Below are 8,238 nucleotides of genomic sequence, written 5' to 3' on the forward strand. Positions count from 1 at the left end.
ACTACAGTTTTATTAAGTTTTTAAAGAGTTATTTATTTGAAAGACAGAGTTACAGAGAGAAGTAGCAGCAGAGAGAGAGAGAGGTCTTCCTCTGCCGGTTCACTCCCCAGATGGCCACAATGGCCGGAGCTCTGCCAATCTGATTCCAGGAACCAGGAGCTTCTTCCAGATCTCCCACTTGGGTGCAGGGACCCAAGGACTTGGGCCATCTTCTACTGCTTTCCCAGGCCATAGCAGAGAGTTGGATCAGAAGAGGAGCAGCCAGGACTAGAACTGGTACCCACAGGGGATGCTGGTGCTTCAGGCCAGGGTGTTAGCCCACTGTGCCACAATGCTGGCCCCCAAGCAACTACAGTTTCTAATTCTTCTCCATGATTTGAGACTACCAGCTCCTCTCCTTCAGTTCTTTACACAGAACCTAATATGGTTGAATGTAGTCATCTCATTATATTATGGAACACCAGAAGTTCTTTCTGCCTCTTTGATTTTTGATACCTATTATCCAATCCCCCTCTATCCCTAGCTGCTTCCCTTCTCAGCCTCTAGTAATCACAGTTCTGTGTTCAGATCCATTATTTTCTTTCACTTCCACATGCGACAAGGACCAGGTGACATTTGTGTTCCTGCTTCTGTCTTATTTCAATTAATTTAATAATATTTTGTTCTTTTTTTGTATCTAAAAGAGGTTGCCCTGTCCATTGTTTTTCATTGATGGACAGCTAGATTGGTTTCAAATCCTGGCTGCAGTGAACTGTGTTATAGTGGCTGTGTTATGGGAAAATTGCTGTATCTTTGATATGCTCTCCTCCTTTCCTTCTAATAAAATTTCCTTATTCTATATAGCCAAGAGCAAGATAACTCTCACATGGTAGGTCAATTTTTATCTTAGTTTAATTTTTGTTATTTATTTGAAAGAGTTACAATAGAGGTAGAGACACAGAGAGGTCCTCCATTAGCTGGTTCGCTCTACAGATGACTACAAAGGCCAGAGTTATGCCATTATGAAACCTGGAGACGGGAGCTTCCTCTGGGTCTCCCACATGGGTGCATGGGCCCAAGGACTTGGGCCATCTTCTACTGCTATCCCAGGAGATAGCAGAGAGCAGTATTGGAAGAAGAGCAGCTGGAACTAGAACTGGCACCCAAATGGGATGCTGGCCCTTCAGGCCAGGGCTTTAACTCACTGCACAACAGCGCCAGCCCCAATTTTTATCCTTTTTAAGGAATGACCATACTGTTCTGCATAACATCTGTACTAACTTGTGTTTTCACCCACCATATATGATGGTTTTCTTTTCCCATGTGCTCTCTAGCATTTGTTATTTTTTATCAGTTTGGCATAAAAATGATATAGTATTGTTCATGTTTTTGTGTATTTTGAAATCAGTTAATTTGTTTATTAAATCTTTATTATTTGAAAGGTGGATTTAGAGAGAGAGGGAAAGACATAGATAGCTTTCATCTGCTGGCTCACACCCCAGAGAGTTTCAACAGTTGAGCCTGGGGCATGCTGGAGTCAGGAGCTTCATCCAAGTCTCCCACATGAGTGGCAAGGACCTGAGTCCTTCGTCCATCTTCTGCTGGTTTCCCAGGTGTTTAGCAGTGAGCTAAATTGGAAGTGGAGATTCCTAAACTCAAAGTGGAACTCAGATGTTATGCTGGCCTCACAGATTGCAGCTTTCCCCACTTGGCCACAATGCCAGCCCCTCTATCAATTTAATTCCTCAAAAATAGCTCAGTAATGTTGGCATCTATCTCATTTTGTTTTTTCTCTGTTATTATTCAACTTATTGATGTCTTATTTTTGTTCACATTATTCCTCTCAATTGCTCTACCTGAGGTGAGTAGGGCTGCTGTGTTGCTTAAATGAAGTGTATGCTTTAGATTACTCATTTAATGAGTGCATGTCATTCACATAGCACTTCACTGAAGTTCTACTATGTCCCAAATCCTCTTCTAGGCACAGAATTTAGACCACTTTTCTCTTAGGCCCAGATCTTGCCTTTAACATACTACTTGGAATTTAGTAGCTCATGAAATCTGCAGACTGCATAAATGAATGAATATTTTGAGGGCTGTGCTTTTGTGGAGGAACTTCATAGGAGACCGAAGGAATAAAATAAATCAAAAGTATCCACAGTATATAGAATGTATACTATTTTACAAGTCACAGAGAAGAAGAAGAAGAAGGAAAGTAGTAAGACTAGAAAGTTTGTGGCAAGACTAACAGGCGCTGGTCAAGAACTTAATAAGCACATTAGGAAAGCAGTAAGGTTTCTTTTTTTTTTTTTTTTGAGGAAAAGTTTTTATTTCTAGTGATGAAATTGGCTACAGAACATTATGAAAGTTTAAAAATACAAAGAGAAATTGTCTATAATTAATAGATTCAAAATTTGACAATCAGTGAATATCATTATTAGTCATTACCAACAACAGTTATTGATTTGAAAGGCAGAGTGACAGGAAGAGGGAACCACTGCTTCACTCCCCAGACACTTGCAATAGCCAAAGCTTGACCAAGCCAAAACCAGGAACTGGGAATTCATTCTGGATGTCCCATTTGGGTGCAGGGACCCAAGCACTTCTGCCATCCTCCGTCTCCTCCCAGGGTGCACACTAGCAGAAACTTGCCTCAAAGCAGAGAAGCTACCACTCAAGCCAGGCATTTGTATATGGGATGTGGGTGTGTGGTGGTGATAGCAAGCCCTCATGGATAAAAAAAAAAAAAAAAAAAAAAAACAAAGTTATTTCTATGCCAAGGAAATTACTCTGTAGTCTTTCTCTTATAAACTACGTATTGCTGAACCTAGATAATTTTTCCTTTATTTAACAATGACATGAAAATGTCAGTTGAGTTGGCTTTCCTGAAGACCTTGTTTCTTGAATATTAGTGGCTAGCTGAGATAAATTCTTTTCATCTCTTTCTCGCTTCGGCAGCACATGTGCTCGCTTCGGCAGCACATATACTAAAATTGGAATGATACAGAGAAGATTAGCATGCCCCTGCGCAGTAAGGTTTCTTTACCTCCCTGTAGGCTCTGCTCTCCAGAGGTGAACAGGGTCCTCTAAACCCACTTGCTGCACACACAAACACCTGAGTGTTGTATTCTCCCACAGGTGTTGGAGACTGATATGGTGTTCTGATTTATATTTACATAATGGCTAGTGACATCGGGCATATTCACATGTTTTGACCATGTACATTTCTTCTGAGAAATGTCTATTCAGATCCTTGCCTGTTTCTTCACTGTATTTTTTGGAGTTTTTCCAATTCATGTAAATGTTCTGGAAATCTGTAAACATTCAGAGTTTTAATTTTTCCTGCCATCTGTTCATTGTATCTACACTCTGATGTTTACTTTGTTGTGAAGAAGTATCTTAGTTGGATATACTCAAATGTCTCTGTTTTTATTTTTGTGACTATTGCTATTGGAATCTTACCCAAAAGCTATTGTGTGTTGACAATATTTAGAGTTTCCCTATGTTTACTTGGGTTTGGGTCTTATGATTACATTTTAATTCACTGTGAGTTCACTTTCACATAGTGTAAGAGATGTTGGAGTCTCTTTTCAGGCTTCTACATATGGATAATCAAGTTCCTCTGCACCACTTGTGAAAGAGATTCTTCTTTCTCCAGTTCATTTGAGTTCCTTTGTTAAATATGAGTTGCTGGTAGAAATTTGGGTTTATTTCTATGCTACCAAGTCTTTTCCATTGAACTATGTGTCTGTTATTATATCAGTGCTAACACTTCTTTTTTTTTTTTTTTTTTTTTTTTTTTTTTGCAGTATATTTATTTGAAAGGCAGAGTTACAGAGAGGTAGAGGCAGAGAGAGAGAGAGGTCTTCCATCCACTGGTTTACTCCCCAAATGGCCACAATGGCCGGAGCTCTGTTGATCTGAATCCAAGTGTCAGGAGCTTCTTCCAGGTCTCTATGCAGGTGCAGGGGCCCAAAGACTTTGGCCATTTTCTACTTTTTTCTCAGGCTATACCAGAGAGGGGTATAAGAAGTGGAGCAGCTGGGAAACATACTGGCACCCATATGAGATGCCGGCACTGCAGACGGTGACTTTACCTGCTTTGTCATAGTGCTGACCCCTGTAATATGTCTTAAAATATGGTGTGATGTCTCCAGCTTTTTTTTTGCTTTATAATATTGCTTTAGATGTTAAGCATCTCTCATGTTTCTATGTGAATTTTAGCATCATTTTTTCTAGCTCTGAGAACATCGTTGGTATGTTGATTGGGATTACATTGAATTTGCAAATTGCTTTTGGTAGTATGGATATTTTGGTATTATTCTTCCCATTCACAAACATAAGTTTTCTGTGAGACTTTCAAAAAGCCTTGACAAAAATTGGACTTTATTACACAAAAATTCATCACTTTTTGGGATCATTTAAATCCATAATTTTGCACTAATATTTGATAAATAATTAAAGACTTTGAGCATTTTAGTAGGAGAAATTAAAATATTTATCAATTTATTCAAATATTGTTTAGATGTGATATTCAAATATTGTTTAGAGCCATTGTCTATATACCCTCTAAATTACGATCTTTTTGCTTTTTGCCTGTTAAACTTGTCCCTTGATTCAAGAACCCTTTTTAATGTAATGTAAACTGAAAATGTCATTTCATAAGCTAAAAAAAATGACAAAGAAGGAAAAAGAAGGGAGGGAGGTTGAGTATATAATTATGTTCTCCGAATTTTTTCTATAAAACATATTGAATCATTTAAAAGCTAATTAAAATTAAACTCAAAATTGGACCATTATGACCAATATTTAAAACAAGTGATTAAAAACTGTAGATGTCTTCAATTTTGATTATCATTCTTCTTTAGAATATCTGAAAGAAATCCGGCTTCTCACTTTAAAATATACCAGTGTGTTAGAATTCAGTATTAAATGACTTTGTTTAAAAGTTTTATTTAATCTATTGCTTTAAGTAGTAATACTATGGCCATTGTAAAACAAAATCCTTATCATTTTTCATAAAACAGAAAGGGCCTTTAAAACATCATCACTAAAAATATTAAGAGACCTAAAATATAACATTCTTAAAACCCAAGTGATACCATTCAAAATTTTCAAATATGCAGGGATAGTTCATGTCAAGTAACTAAATAATTGTTAAGTGTATATATGGAATAGCTTCTATAAATTCTTTTGGCAAGGGCTGGCACTGTGGCATAGTGGGTGAGGCTGCCACCTGCAGTGCTGGTATTCCATAGGGGCATCAGTTCAAGACCTGGCTGCTCCACTTCCTATCCAGCTCTCTGCTATGGCCTGGGAAAGCATTATAAAATGGTGCAAGTCCTTGGGCCCCTGCACCTGCATAGGAGACCAGGAAGAGGCTCCTGGCTCCTGCCTTCCAGTCATCACAGCTGCAGCCATGGAGGCCAACTGTGGAGTGAACCAGTGAATGGAAGACCACTCTCTCTGCCTGTCCTTCTCTCTCTGTGTAATTCTGACTTTCAAATAATATAAATAAATCTTTAAAATTTTTTTTGGCAAATAGATGAAGCTACTTGTTATACATTTCAAATAAATAGCAAACATACTAGAAAAATATATTGAATAAAATTTAAGCAACTCATAGCTATACACAGAAATTTCTCACCATAACAACATAGCAACCACTAAATTTCCAAATTCAATTTTCCACAACTTAGAATCTTTAACTCCAGAAGGAGTACAAAATTGACAGAACAGTGGCCTATGTATCAGGATACCTAATGCTAATACAGAATTATCCCTGCCACAACTTACCTATGTGACCTTGAACAATTCACTTTACTTCTCTGGGCTTGGCATTTAGCATCCTCATGTGATAAAGGAGGCTTGGATAAGATCAGTTGTACTCTATCTTGAGACTTCAATGATCTCTCAGTTTCCAAACAGGCACCTTAAGGGAAAGTAAACCTTTAGATCAAAGCTTACATTTTTAAATATAAATATATTTTAAACTGTTTCTACAACTAGTACAAAACAACACATTCAAATGTGTACCATGCCACTTTTCAATATTTGGGAATAATTAATGCATCATTTTAGAGCATTGTCTTGAGGCCAGTGCTGTGGTGTAGCTAGTAAAGCCACTGCATGCAGTGGGGGCATCCCACATGGAGGCCGGTTCAAGTCCAGGCTGCTCCATTTTCCATTCAGCTGTCTGCTATAGCCTGGGAGAGCAGTAGGAAGTTGGCCCAAGTCCTTGGGCCCCTGAATCTGCATGGGAGACCCTGAAGAGGTCCTGGCTCCTGGTTTCAGATTGGCATATCTCTGACCTTTTAGGCCATCTGGGGAGTGAACCAGCAGATGGAGGACCTCTCTCTCTCTCTCTCTTCCTCTTGTTCACTATCTGTGTAACTCTGACTTCCAAATAAATAAATAAATAAATCTTTTAAAAAATCAAAAGAATATTGTCTGGCACACAGTGAACCACTAAGTACAAGATATTATTAGTAATATTAGATTGAAATATTGAAATAAACTAGGCAATAAGCCTTAAGATGCAAATTAATACCAAGAAATATAATCTCAAATTTCTGTGTTCAACAAGGTAGTCTCTTTTCACTACTAACTTTATACTAAATAAGATATTTTGATATTTTGTTAAGAGTAAATTTATCGGGGGCCAGCGCCGTGGCTCACTTGGTTAATTCTCCACCTGTGGTGCTGGTATCCCTTATGGGCAAAGTGTTCTAGTCCTGGTTGCTCCTCTTTCAGTCCAGCTTTCTGCTATGGCCCGGGAAGGCAGTAGAGGATGGCCCAAGTGCTTGGGCCCTGCACCCGGATGGGAGACCAGGAGAAAGCACCTGACTCCTGGCTTTGGATGGGCACAGCTCCAACTGTGGCAGCCATCTGGGGACTGAACCAATGGAAGGAAGACCTTTCTGATTTCTCACTGTATATAACTCTACCTGTCAAATAAAAAAAAATTATTAGTTTTTCATAAAAACTGCAGTATTGAAAAAGTTCTAAAATCCCTCTAATTCTAAATGTCTGTGACTGCTAACTCATTAGCACATATTGCATTCTTTACATCTGGGTAATCATGACAATTCACTTTTAAATGATTAACAGATCTGCTGTTATATATAAATACATGCTTTTCCGAAAATCATACAATAAGCAGGCTACATACTTTACTTCAAGTAGAACTGCCATATCCAGTCCTACAATTGTAAATAAGACAGTTTCAATTGTTCAGCATTATCAATTATAAATTCCAATCGTGTAGCAATACTCATAAGAATTTAGGGGGCCGATGCTGTGGAGTAGCAAGTAGAGCTGTGGCTTGCAGTGCTGACATTCCAATTGGGTGCCAGTTCAAGTCCTGGCTACTCAAATTACTATCCATCTTTTTAGGCAAGTAAGACTTACTATCCAGCAGTAGAGGATGGCCCAGGCCCTTGGGCTCCTGCACCTGCATAGGAGACCCAAAAGAAGCTGCTGGCTCCTGGCTTTGGATTGGCAGAGCTCCAGCCATTGTGGCCAAATGGGGAGTGAACCAGCGGTTGGAAGACTGCTCTCTCTCTCTCTCTCTCCTTCTCTGTGTAACTCTGATTTTCAAGTAAAATAAATGAATCTTTTTTTAAAAAGGATGAAATAAAAAGGAAGATGAAGATTACAAAATTGTTTAATTTTTTTAATAAATATAAATTTCCAAAGTACAGCTTTTGGATTACAGTGGCTTCCCCTCCCCCAAAACATCCCTCCCACCCATAATCCTCCTATTTCCTGCTTCCTCTCCCATCCCAGAAGATTACAAAATTGTATGAAGGACATTTGTACAGTAAACAAATATACTGATTTCCAATGCAATATTTGAATACTTGAAGCAGGAAGGCTAAGTACTTCTTTGCCAAAATAACATGTTTTCTCCAGTGTAAAACCCATTTGCCATCCCAATACACAAAGGGATTTGGGGCAAGAAGGAAAAAAGAAGTCCACACATGCAGAAATTTTAAGCAAAACAAAATAGAGAATGTATTTAGTTTCATGTAAATCACATGAGAATTAATAGTATTCTACCAATTTGCAACAAATATTTTTAACTTTAATGAATGAATGAACTTTCAGTTACATAGCAGGAAACTTCTACCCTCTCCCATAAAACTGAAAGAGAAACTTTTTAAAAGTAAAAACTGATGAAAGAATTCTGCAATACATGTTAATGTTAAGTAGCCCAGCAGAGTTTATTTAGAAATACAAACACACACACAGAAAATA

At 38.2% G+C, this 8,238-nt stretch overlaps 1 pseudogene; it reads left to right on the forward strand.

The window, feature by feature from the left end:
- Nucleotides 1–2,942: 2,942 nt before the first annotated feature.
- LOC138846835 (U6 spliceosomal RNA) lies at nucleotides 2,943–3,010 on the forward strand (annotated as a pseudogene).
- Nucleotides 3,011–8,238: the final 5,228 nt, after the last annotated feature.

The sequence above is a fragment of the Oryctolagus cuniculus genome, chromosome 18 (genome assembly GCF_964237555.1).
Source record: "Oryctolagus cuniculus chromosome 18, mOryCun1.1, whole genome shotgun sequence".
Classification (NCBI taxonomy): Eukaryota; Metazoa; Chordata; class Mammalia; order Lagomorpha; family Leporidae; genus Oryctolagus; species Oryctolagus cuniculus.